General features: G+C 41.9%; 1 long non-coding RNA gene across 1 annotated transcript in view; it reads right to left on the bottom strand.

Annotated features, from left to right (window-relative positions):
• Positions 1–9,606: 9,606 nt before the first annotated feature.
• The window catches only part of LOC144819681 (uncharacterized), a 36,167-nt gene continuing 31,874 nt past the window's right edge, over positions 9,607–13,899 (bottom strand). Inside the window, exon 4 of the long non-coding RNA XR_013607509.1 lies at positions 9,607–9,722. This is a non-coding gene — a long non-coding RNA (uncharacterized LOC144819681). The remainder of the gene's footprint in view (positions 9,723–13,899) is intronic.

Here is a 13,899-nt window from a genome sequence, read left to right as displayed (position 1 = left end):
CACAGACACTTGGGTGGAATGGTTATGGCTGGCTGAAATAGCTTACAATAACGCACAACACAGCTCCACAAAACATTCACCTTTCTATTGTACATAAGGGTTTCACCCTCGTTTTGTTCCCCTCACAGTGCCTGGGAGGTGTGAACGTATTCCAGAGGTACATGAGAGGATAGGGCACATTCAGAAAGTATTGTTAAACACCAGGAAGCATCTTGTTCATGCTAAGGTTCAGTATAAAAAACATGCTGACAAACATCGTAGACCAGGGCCTACATATAATAGAGGGGATTTGGTATGGCTCTCTACACGTAACATCCGTTTTCGGAGATATAGTGTATTCAGTCCCAGATATATAGGTCCCTACAGGGTATTGAAACATGTTAATCCAGTATCAGTGAGATTAGCTTTGCCCTCTCATATGCAAATCCACCCTGTATTTCATGTCTCGTTGTTGAAACCTGCATATGGGCTGGCTCGAGCTAGGCCTTCACCTGTGTGGATTGATCAGGATGAAGAGTATGAAATGGCTAGAATCCTGGATTCCAGGATTCGACGTGGTAAACTTTGTTTTTTGATTGCCTGGAAAGGATATGGTGCAGAGGAGAACTCTTGGGAGCCTGAGGTCGCTGTGCATGCTCCTAGACTGGTGGCTTCATTTTTCAAGCATCGCCCTGACAGCCCATGCGCCTGCCTGTGCTCTCCAGGAGGGGGATGTACTGTTGCGGGTCACGACATCAGCATTCACACAGGCACGCGCTGAGCTCCGTGGAAACTGCAATTCCCGGCAGTCTTGTTGCGGCGCATCATGTCGGACGTAGCGCGTCACACGTGATGCGGAAGTACGGACTTAACGGGGTGGCGAGAACCAGACGCTGCCGATTATTCTTTGGTCCGTGTTTCTTCATGCCTGGCACCACTCTTCTGTTATTCTGTCTGGATTCCTTGAAGGTGTGCAAGCTCTTATGTGGGACCTTGACTTACCGGAGCATTGTTGTTTCTTCGTTTTGGGCTGCATATCATCAGTTCTGCCACAGAGTGAATGCGACTGAATTTGTGGATACAATCTTTGGCCTGACAATCTTTGCATTTATATTGGGCGTACCTATGAGTGGAGATTTCCTTGATTTGGAGAACTTGTTTCCTTCAAGTTCATGCGGGGGAAATTCTTTAACTCATGTATTTACGCAATGACAATAGGGGATCTTATTTATTACTGTTCTGGTGTACTTATCGAACAGGGAGAGTGACGTAACTCTTCTCGTGTGCTGGATATTAATTGTACTTTCTGCAATTGGATACTGCTGATTATTGGAAGTAGATTCCTTGTGTGCATATTTCATATATCGATCTTCATAGCTGCTGCACATTTATTGCTCTATTGCTTTTCTTATTTAACCACAGGGGTGTCCAGACCGTGTGTCTGATTGACCCACAGAGAGTACCTCATGAATACAGGTATACTCACAAGACCATGGTATAATGTGTAGAGTTATGTATGAGAAATCTGGATCTGATAAACCTCTTTCTGTTTTTATAGAATAATGTATGATATTTAGAGATACAAGCTCAACACCCCAGCATTGTTGGACTGCGTATTTTTCATCTTTACAGGTTAGTGAAATTATGTGTGACCACAGTAGATAAGATAGAGGGGAGTCATAAGATCAAGTAGTAATTACTATTCTCTTTCTTTTATGTCTTGTTACAGGTCTCCCTCCCTGCTGTCCCCATCCTTTCCTTCCCCCGCTTAACCACCCATTAATCTGTGTGAACTTGTATCCAGACTTGGGGCTGTTGAGATGTGGACCCCTTAGAGCATCGGTTTGATCCTGAGAATACGTTCATGCCTGGGACATACCCATTAAGCCCACAATGAAGCATTCTGGGATATGTAGTTGTTAAGGAAATGCATTTGATTAAAAACAACATGAAGTGCACATGTGTATCATGATATTTTCTTTTCTGTTATATGGGTCTAGCACTGAAGAATATTTTAAGGGCATTTGGCGGCATGCAACAGTAGCGATGTTCACCATGAGGAAATCACAAACAGCTGCAAACATCTTGGAAGAGATTAACAGCAAGGTGTTTGAATGGCTTTGACCCAGAGGTCTCAGAATTGGATCTATTGCCACGGACAATGGCAGTAATATAGCCAAGTTTCACAACAGTATTAAGTGATATGCACTCCTATTTTTATCAATTTAACTTCAATATCAACTAATTATATCTGGTGCTGACCCATATCTTGACTGGCCCCTAGTCAAGTTAGTATAAATGAAAACAATCCACAGAAACCTGTGTTATGGGGAGCACTATTCACTCATTCACAATAACGTGATTTGTTTTTTCTTATTTTGCATCCATATTCAGTCCAACTTAAACATAATAAATTTATCAACCTTATGATTCATCAAAAGTTCAAACTTAATGTATCCACAGTCTTATTGATCAGACTGAAAACCTTAACAAACAGGAAAAGTAAATGCTCATCAGACGGTGATCGTATTTCCTTTCTTCAAAGTTGTTTTTATTCTTCTTTTTCATCAATAAATGCGACAATCTGAGTTCTTCAAACAACTCTCCATTATTCAACAAATGAAGACATGTCCCAATGCATTTCGGTATGCACCTTCGTCAGGGGAATGCACTTCACTAAAACAATAGAACAAAAAAGTCGGCAACGGTCAAAGTCCGTGCTTTTCCTTTTTCGGTCTTCAAGACCCCAATTGTAAATCTTTGTGGCGCTATAACAATCAAGTCGTGCCTTTAATCTCTATCTTTTTAATCGCTCCGCGTTACTCTGGGGTTCTCTCGTTCTGTGGCTCTCTCGTTAGCTAAAAAGAAGAATAAAAACAACTTTGAAGAAAGGAAATACGATCACCGTCTGATGAGCATTTACTTTTCCTGTTTGTTAAGGTTTTCAGTCTGATCAATAAGACTGTGGATACATTAAGTTTGAACTTTTGATGAATCATAAGGTTGATACATTTATTATGTTTAAGTTGGACTGAATATGGATGCAAAATAAGAAAAAACAAATCACGTTATTGTGAATGAGTGAATAGTGCTCCCCATAACACAGGTTTCTGTGGATTTTTTTCAGTAATATAGCCAAGGCCATGGCCGATAGTGGATATTTCAGGGTCCTGTGTTTGGTGCATTGCATCAACCTGATTGTGCAGGACTTTTTCAAAAAAGAAGAGATAGCCTGCAACATACTGGGCTCCTGCCGGAGAATCAGCACTCATTTCATCACATTCTTTTAAAGCCTGGAACCAGTTGAGGATCATTCAGCGTTCTAATAGAGTACAGTTTAAAGCCCTCATACAAGAGGTGCCACTGCATTGAAACTTGAACTACAGCATGTTGCAATGTCTGTCTGAGCAGTACAGACCGATCACCGACTGTGTCCTTCAAAGCGGAGGGTATGCAACTGGAAAAAGAGCATGACCATGGAGATATAAAAATTGGGGCTAGTCAAATGCTTGACACAAATGCTACTTCCTTTGAAGGTTTTCACATTGGAAGTCTGCAAGGGGAACAGTACGATGAGCCAAGCAATCTCATTGTTGCATCTCCTACAGGATCAGTAGACAAAGGTGTTGCGAAGGTTCGCCGGTGAGATGAAGAAGCATATGAGTTGGTGCAGGGCTTGATTCTTCGCATGGCTGTTAATACAAGGCTGCAAAGAAAAAATGTGTCCTCCAAAGAGTACATAAATGCCACAATACTTGATATATGAATAAAAAATACTGGCCTCTTAAATGTTTTCTTCAGAAGGGAATGTTTCTCTTTGCAAGACTTAGATTGTCGATCAAGCAAGAGACCTGGAAGAAGAACAGCTAGAAGTTAGTGGCCTGGGCAGAAGTTCTAACATGCAGTCTTCAACCTCTAGAGAGGGCAGTGTTGTTGTCTCACAGCCATCACCATCATCGCCAGCAACAGCAGCAACAGAAGAATAAACCCAACCTCTGCAATGGCTTGGTTTCAAGTACATGACTTACTTCAACCTCATAGGCGAAGGCAACAGAGGTCGAGCAAGTAGCAGCACCAGGGACCATTCATAGGATTGTCCAAGACAATCTGGATGACCCACAAGGGGTCTATCTTCATCGAAACCCATTGGTCAATTGCTATGGAAAGATGTGACAATAGCCAGAGCTCAGCTGGCTTTCAATTATGTATCTGACTTGTCCGGTAGCCAGTGTGTTTTCTGAGTGCAGTTGTCACAGTCAGAAGGACCAGTCTGTCACCTCAAAACGTGGAGAGATTGACCATGATCAAAATGTACCAACAATTCATACCACAAGATTACACTGTTCCTGAAAAAGCACAGGAGGAGGATGAGGGCGATTACTCAGGCTCAAACATGTTAGCCAATCAACTTCTACTTTCCTGACTAAGTAGACCAAAATAGAACTTTCATACATGATCGTCAAACTGCTGTGCAAAAAAAAGGGAAATAGAAAAATATTGATATCTTTGATGTCTGACTTATGCAGCCTACCATGTATTCACATGTATGGACTGGAGTGGATTTAGACCAGGGGGCACGGAAGAAGCCTCTTCACTTGCTTAAAGGACATGAAAACAATGCCTCTCATCCCTATCCTTCTTATTTCTTTCCCTAGCATGGCTGCCAATAAAGATCAATATTTAAACTAGACTGCCATTGTTTGTTGCTTCCATGGGAAAAAGGAAGACACAATAGATAAATGTGCACCACACATGGAACAGGTAACTAATATTGCACCTATGATTGATATATTGAGTGGATGATTCATGTGGTAGCTGTGAGGGTGTTGTTCAACTAATTTGTAAACATGATTTGTAATGTAGGGGGCCGGATGGATGATGCTGCCTGAGTTATTGCCTTGCTTTGACACTTTCCAAAATGTTGCTTACATAATCCACTTTGTTCCTGTAATTCTTTTTTTCTGGTTCTTCAAAGAGCAGTCAGTTAATTAGCAAAGCTACACAAATGCTCAAACTCATTTGCTCTTCTTGTTCATCAACACTACAGGTCTATTTTTCTCAATCTCATTTGGGTCGAGACACTAAGTCAGGATGGGACTACCCCAACAGGCAGAAGAAGGATTTTAATGCCTATCTACTTCAAACAGAAACAACAAGACTGAAAGAGGCCTACTCATTCCTGTTGACGGGAGAGAGGTGCGTTGATTTGGGAAATGCTGTGTAATGTGCTGGCTCAAATGTAAAATTCCTCTACTTTAAGTGGTTGGGGTCTGGGGTAGACTGTCACTGGACACACGTCACATGATGGACGCACTCAACTAAATGTTATAACAGTTAACATTTGTGAGACTGATCAGCCAGGTGGTACATGTAAGTTCTTGTTCGGGATTAGTGGTAAAAGTTTGTTCTCACATCTCAATTAATCATGCAAGTTTGCACCAGCCTATGATCTGCCCTCTTCGTTCTCATCAGCCACGAAGCTTACATTCTCCATGACTCTACAATTTTGATATTGACCTTTTTTGCATTCCACTGGACTTCTCTTCTTCTGCACAACACGAAAGTGTCATAACATTCATACTTACCAGACTGGTTCAGCACTACACCCAAGAAGGATATTCAGAGAAGAGGGAATGCAGATTCACCGTCCATTTTGGCATTTATACAGTATTATTTGTCTTTTTTTAACCGTAACAATTTGTAGAACTGTTTCGGTCCTCACTATTTTGTATTTTTCAAACCTAATTAACAGAACAATTAGATAACTTTGGTCTCTGAGACTGAAAGACTAGTTTGCAATGCATTTAATAACAGAACTGTATCATTCCTTGATGTCCCCCACAACAGATGTGATGATGAATCTTGTGTTTGTCTTTGTCTCACCTTTCCCCAACTTCCCTTTTCCATTTATTCATAAAACCCCTAACCTTCAACCCCCAGGTTGTGTGTTCTATTGAGCTGTGATTTAAGAATTTACACTTTAAATGATTCACACACTTGGTGGGGTGGATGTGCTGAAAGCGACACCAACTCAGTGTTATGTGATTTTCTTAAATAAACAATAGCCCAAGCCAGCCCTACTTACCCACTCAGGTATCAAAGGGACATCATCATCATAATGCAGACTCTTAGTCAGAACATGTCTGTCCCATGATAGGTAGTGCTAGAGTGCAAAATGTGACCTGATTTACAAAGGTAAAGTTACACTTTTGGTGTAAGTTTAATCTTGCAGTGTAACTGTACTACCAGCAGTAACTTTACATGTAGTAGCTTTATGAGTAGTGACTAGCTAGTAGTAACAGTTACACCAAAGTGATAGGGTTACTTACTACTCACAAAGTTACTACTCGTAAAGTTACTGATGGGAAAGTTACTAGTCGGAAACGTAGACTGCAAGAGTAAAGTAGCACCAAATGTGTAACTTGTTTTTAAGATGGCTATTTGGGAAACCCTGCAATAAGGTTTGGAAGAAGAACTAATTAATAACCTAATACTGAAGTTGTTCATGGGTAGGAGAGATACATTAGATTGAGATGTCTACGTATGTTGCTGGCAGACCACATTAGTGGTCAATAGCTAGAGGGCAGGACAAGGATTGTAACTCAACTAACTAGTATACAGTATCACTGGGTAACTGACTGCTGCAAAACCTCATCAAGCAATAAAGTGAATCAGAATTCAAATAGCCAGTTTTCTGTTCCCAGTGCCATTATGGTGGTGGGGTATAATTAATGGACACGGGAAGAAGAAAGTAACCTACTGAAGAATAAATACATGGCAAGGGGCTTCAGCTAGTGAAAGTCTAAGGACAAAACATTGCTAGTGACAAACAAAAAACTAAAGCCCATTTTTTTTTTACATTAGAAACCCATCCTCTCCACCCACAACAGGACCACTGCCCTTCACAAGCACAAAAGTCCCTTTCACCAACTTCCCTTCCCACCCACAACAGGCATGGCAGGGTTGGAGGCAGTCCTGGGTGGGGGTCCAAGGAACTGGAGGCCCATTCCTCCTCCGACTCCTCCTGGAAGGCCACCATGGCAATATTTCAGTGTCATGGCCTACAACTTTTGGAACCACAACTGGGTGGCTATTTCCTGCCAGAATGGTTGCTGGCCAGCTCCAGCAGCAGGAATAGATATTTCAATAAAGTAAAAACAAAAACACGAATTGTGATGCTCAATGCAAATACTTATAAATACTTTTCTTTACAGTCTTTAGTGGCACAGTAGCAAAACATTGCTGGTCCCCTAGGGCTATTAGAATTTAATTTGGATGGGATGATTAGTCACATCCCGGGCCACATTATTCCCACCCCTTCTTCACATAATGCAATAGCATTGACTGCAAGGAATTAAGCCAGAACACCAACATAATCGAAAAGTGATTATATTTTGAAGGATTTTATAGTGAAACATGACAGACACTTTATGTGTGTTCATAAATTAGTTAGCTGCCATTAATGAATATAGCATATTTATGCACCACAATTAATACTTGACTATGCAACAATAAAAGAGCCATGCTGGTGGGTCTGCTTACTCTGCACCATGTTTTTGGAGCAGGTGTAGCATGTTACATTGTTAGCTTATAATTCCAAGAACCTGCTCTTCTCTGACTCTGTCTTCATTTCTAATCTTCAGTCCAAACTTAGAGGCTGACAGAGTCTGGCAGAGGAGATACTACGTCACACAGGTGGCAGATAACGGATATCCCTTCCGCCGTATTACAGTAGACAGTGAATAAAATATAAATGATGCACTGTAGTACAGTGAACGGGGCATACTTTATCTGTCACATTTTTCACAGAGTATTCTGTCCGACAAAGTCTAAATCAGGCCCTTAATTCCACATTACACCCTAGCCTCCACCACAAATTATTTTCAACAAATACCTTCACTTGGCAGTAGGGAAGTGGGGAAAGTTAGTCTACAGAGAAGTAAGTTATAGGGATTGGGCTAGGTAGAGGTTTATGTATGGCATGGTTGGGTGTAACTGATCATGTAAAATGCTTTTGTTTAGTCACATTGGTTGATAAAATAAAAAAAATTAAACCCTAAATCCATATTTGAAGCCATGAAATATAAGTCAGTTGGGCAGAAAAGTGTGGCACATGCCTAGATAGAATTTACATTTTTGAGTAGGCTGGGAAAGAAAGAAAGAATGATGAAGTAAAGTATTAGTTGGTGACTGAGTGGGCACTGGGAAACACACCTTGTGTTCACTTTGTATGCAATGCAGACTTCATCATGCTGCAGCAGACGCACATTTTACCGCCTGCACTGCAGCTCCAAATTAAACCGTGCTGAAGTTTTGGTGGCAAAATGCAGTGGGCAGGGACTGGAGGTGATGGGAAGGATACCTGCCTCACTTAACAAATGCAGTACTGTCAATAAGAAAGCAGGGTGACTTACCACTTGTCCCTGCCACCAATAGGACTTTTACCCCTCCCTCAACAGACTGGCCCACTTTGAAGTCCATGGCTGGCTCGCGCTTGTTGTGGCAACACAGGTGGTCTGTGTGCCTAAAGAAAAACATAATGCACCCATTCTAGATACCAGGTTGGTCATCTAAGTATTCCCTTTACACAAGGTACAGCAGCTATTTCTCACTATTGTTAGGTTAGCTATCCATCAGCATTTTCTTTTATGGAAAGTATCACTTTGGAAAGATTGTTTCTTTGTTTGTTGATTGCCAACTTTTTAAAAACCAGGTAGTCATGATTTACTAAAAATGGTTTTCTCCTAATGGAGGCATAAGGGAAATGCATAAGGCTACAGAAGGATAAGGGGCGGAAGAGCATGCAAAGGATATATGGTATTGGTTGTGGTATCTCAATCCTGCCATGCTGCACTGCTATGAAAACTGATAGAATAAGACAACATTGAGGCCCATGACCACCCTATTTCTATCCCTGTACTTTTTGAGTGTTTGTTCAAGTAAGCCTTCTCAACCAACATGTTTGGTGAATAGAATATTTGGGCCTGGCTGCGATCCTCTCTACATTACCAAAAATCTGTTCTCCTCTTAACAGTAGTACTACACAACAAGACATGTAAAAAAGGGGTGAGGGAAAGCTTACTAAAATTAAGCCCGGGCGGAGCTGGCGTAGTTGCTCTATGTGGAGTTCCACGGAGTTGGGCAAAAACGCCATAGAACTTCGCTCCGCGCCTCCACCCCCCCCCAATTAAATATATTTTTTTAAATAAATAAGATACAAATAAATACACTTACCATCTCCTTCCTGCACTCCTCCTCCTCACAGAGGTCTCTGCAAACCCCTACGTCATACGCACGTCGTGGTAGGACTGCGCGTGTATGCCAGGGCTCAGCACTCCCCTCTGGTGCGGAGTAGGAGTTTTGCCTACACTCCGCGTTCCCCACGGAATGCGGGGTAGGCAAAAATTCACAGGCTCTGCCAGAAAAGCGGAGTTCTCCACCCAACGTTAACTAAAATAGAGAACAGAAGAAAGCTACAGACAGGAGAAAGTCATCATCAGAAACCGTAAATATAGAAAATACAGGGTGTAACAAATATTAGAATGAGAGTTGAAAAAAAGTAAATAGTAAGTATACGCAAGGCGATAATTTTACTAGTGGGAATGGAAAGTAAGAAATAATACATTTGACGTACTAGGGCCAGCAGAACCATGAGCTAGTGGTGGTGGTGGTGGTTGTTCTATCCACCCCAGCGCTAGTGATGGTGGCAGCAGCTAGCTGAGATGCCTTCCTTCCCATGGGTGCTTAAGAAAGAAAGAAGATAAAAAACAATCATTAGTCGTACTCTCTACAAGAAACATTTTGACAGGCACTGCATTGTTATTTTTAAATCAGATAGCCTGTTCCTAGTTTCCTAAGCCTAACCTAAAATTACATTTTGAACTATTCATGCATTCTAACGAATGATCTTTGCTCTTCCGGCACTTTTGATGAGTCAAGTCGGTCTCCCTTTAAGTACTGCACATCAGGCAGATTGGGAATATTAGCTAAATAAAGCCACAGAGAAGAACGCTAACACCGCTGATATGCTACTATTGTAAGGGTGAGTGACATGAGTTGACAACCCTTAAATCAGCCCAGGCGAGCACCTGACTAGCTCACACTGGAACAGAATACTGGTGGTATCATTCACTTGACACCCACTCCACTCCTACATTCCTACACCCTCCCTGTCAAGCTTGCACCATGACACACTACTCTAACAAGCGTTTGTGTTGCCCTTGCCTCTAAGGATTGGTTTTGTGCATGGAGGTGTCCATTCCTGCACAAAAAATCCAGGGTTGTGTGTAACATGGTACCCTTGCACCCTGTTGCAAGGGTGTCTGCATTGGCGCTAGGCATGCCTAAGTACACCAGCACAGGGAGAGACCAGAAATGTGACATATCTTGAGAAATACCTGTGTTGCATTCTTGCCCTCTCCCACAGCAGGTTGTCTTACTGCCCTGTGCTGTGTGAAATTATGCTAACTCTTGGCCCAGCAGCAAAGTGTATAGATAAACCCCAGCATATTTACATGCCCACTCTTTTTGGAACAAAGACACTGAAGGCAACTGCAAGGACTCTCTGATTCAAAAAAGTCAATTTGATATGTGTGTTATGTCATTATGTGAGTTGCACACACTAAAACCCCTTGCCTAAATATAGTACCACGCCCATAAATAAAATGTTCTCTTTGCTCCAGAGGGAACATGTAACCACTGGCCCCAATCATTGCTGCGAAGATGTCACTTGAGATGTCAACAGAGATATAACTGAGCATGTCACGAGTGATGTAATATGTGACGTCATCAGCAGTGCATTACGGGGGCGTGAGTTATAGTTAGGTCAACTGACTATAACCGATGAATTTCTATGGTTTTGGGCGAGTGAAATCTCCAACTAACTATAACATCCCTGAAACCTATGTTTTTTCAGTGAATTTCTAAGCTTTTTAAATGCTAATTTCTAACTATGCCTACAAAGGTAGGACATGTGAAGAAAGAGGAAGAAAAGTGCAGAAAGAAGCAAGACAAATACAGAAAGAGGCAACAGAAGTCCAGAAAGACGAAAAAAAGTGCAGGAAGAAGAAGAGATGTGCAGAAAGAACCAACAGAGGAGCAGAAAGTCCTCCTGTGCCCCCAACTTTTTGATGATGGGTACTGGTGGTAACTGACTCTGACTAATCAGGCCTAGAGCCAGTGCTATGCTAAAATAGATTTAGAATACAGTGAAAACACCTACATACACTAGGGAACACTATGCGTTGGGGTACCGCTGTGATTAGCATGACCTCTGTATTTGCCATGAGTTAATGCCTTGGTCATTGCATAAGTACATGAGTAGTGACTGGATGATTAGAGTGCTACAAGGAGAGTGCATGGTGATTTTATAAGTGCTTGGGTTTTGGCGCAGTGATCGGATAACCACATAGGATTGGCTGGGTGATTGGAGGACTGCATAGGTAGTACCAGGGAGATTACTGGACTGCATAGGTTGTTCTCAAGGTATTGCAACAGTGCATGTGTTAGTGACTGGTTCATTGCATGAGTATATGAGTACTGAGTGGATAATTAGACCACTGCAAGGAGAGTGCATGGTGAATTTATAAGGTCTTAGGTATCGGAGGAGTGTTTGGATTAGTACATGGTAGTGGATAGGTGACTGGAGGAGTGCACAGGGAGTAACAGTGTGATTGCGGGACTGCATGGGTACTACCTGGGGAATTGAAGGAGCAAATGAGAAGTGTGAAAGTGGGTACAGGACTTTATGGGTAGGGCATATGGGATTGTAACAGTGATCAGTTAGTGCCTGGATCATTGCATGAGTACAATGCTACTGACTGAAAGATTAGAATACTGCTAGGAGAGTGCCTGAGTGAATTTATAAGTGCTTGGGTATTGGCGGAGTGTTTGGATTAGTACATGGTAGTGGCTGGGTGACTGGAGGACTGCACGGTGATAGAGCGCGCAGGTCACCCGACCAACAATTTCACCATATGCACACTTGGGCCCATAAATTTAATTTACCATATTTATTAATCGGGTAACCTACACTCTACTACCAGCAACCCTTATTTGTTCCTACCTATTACCTATGTACCTGACTTACCGAATCCATGTCACAGGTACCTATGATCACAATGGATCAGGGAGCTAGCTGAAAAAAGATAAGCAGTCACCAAAATACAATAACATTTATAATATTTGTACTCTTTATAATAACCACAGACTCAGGAAGTTTTGAAAACCTTTATCTAGTTCTCGTCCAAGTCGGAAAGCGGAAAATTCACAGTAAGTAAACTATCAATGACCAAAATCATGAAAATCGTATAACCGTGCAGAAAATAGATTATGCCAACCATTTAGAATTCTAAAGGGTAGGTAAGAACAGGGAGCATGCTAATAAAAGGTTTCAGAGATAAGACTTGGTATGTTGTGTCCAAAGGACGTGAAAATAAGGAACCTGATAGAATGTCACAGTTTGAGTATTTCCAGAAAGGAGAAATAACGCTAAGGAACTGAATTTATAATGATGTAATTTGCAATAACCAAGTAGCTATAGGGAAGGTAAGAAGAGTGAAACACGCTAATAATTCAGAGTAACCACGTTAATTCAGCTAAAGGTGGGTAAAGAAAAGGAACATCCATATTTCATGATCAGTATCCACAAATTGAGTTAAAGGATGGGGAAAAATGGAACATGATAATAAACAGCTAAAGGTAAAACTTTATCATTGGTCAGCACAGGGAGGGTATGAAAAGGAACAAATGTGCAAATAAGACTTTAGCAGTTTCAAAAAGCAAAAAAAGGATGTAAGTGTATCTCCTGCACGGATTTATATTTACCTAGAACAGTGTAGAGACCAACCCTGGCCACGGGTCAGTTAAGGACAGGAGAAACCCCAAGGAAATGCAGTCGCCAGTAGGCCAGCAGGTGCAGAATGGAAACCCAGGACAGGAAAACCAGATTAGGATCAGGACAGGACCACCAAGGTAAGACCAGCACCCGCAGTTCAGTTGCAACGCCTGCGCTACACCCTCTCTGCAGCTATCAGTCAAAACCCCGATTGGGTTCTCGAATTCCCCAGCAAAGTGCTTCACCAGCACTTAAGGTTCTCAAAACCCCGATTGAGTCTGTGAGTCTGTCTGACAGAGTGCTCTGCAGCACCTCTGTTTCTCGATCAGCTATTGAGTGCATAGGGTCAGTGACAGGTCAGCTATTCGGACAAGTCGGACAAATTCTCTAGCTAATATAGGCTAGTTATACTGTTTTCGGGTCAGTGTACCACCCCCCAAATGTTGCAAGTGTAAGAATCCCCAATTTCGTTTGGGCAAAAGAGAGGACAGGTCATCACACCTCCTAGGATTTGACTTTCTCTAGCCCATAATTTACATTTTCTGGGCACGCCTTCCGAACTTCAGGTTCACATGACGATTTAAATGTCTGAAACAATGGACAGTCTATTAATTTATACATTGTAGTTCTTTTGTCATCTCCTTAGTAGGGTCAGACGAATGGTTCCCAGGCACATCTTGGCTAGTGCTTCCATCTGGCTTGGTTTCAAGAACACCGAGCTCATCCCCTTGCGGAAAGCAGTCATGCGCAGAAGGGATTTTCAACATGGAGTATCCCCGTCCCTCATGCCCAAGGATTACGATACATGAAAAGTAAATAGAAACAGCTTTAGAACACAGAATAAATGAATTCACTGTATACCATGAATCCCTCCCATTATTTCATAATAACTATAGCATTAGAATTAATGCAAAACAAAACAGCATAGCGAAAGCAGCGATGCAAGCTTCAGGCATGTGAGAACACAAAGCAGCCGTTTCAGATCTACTGCGCAAGTGCAAAAGGTTTCCCACCAAACTGATAGTACGTCACATCACATGGGTATGACCGACGCATGCACAGAAGAAATTCCCGCGTAGCAGCAG

The sequence above is a fragment of the Lissotriton helveticus genome, chromosome 2_1 (assembly GCF_964261635.1).
Source record: "Lissotriton helveticus chromosome 2_1, aLisHel1.1, whole genome shotgun sequence".
NCBI lineage: Eukaryota > Metazoa > Chordata > Amphibia > Caudata > Salamandridae > Lissotriton > Lissotriton helveticus.
Note: the sequence above shows the minus strand (reverse complement) of the source record. Positions and strands in the feature narration are given on the sequence as shown.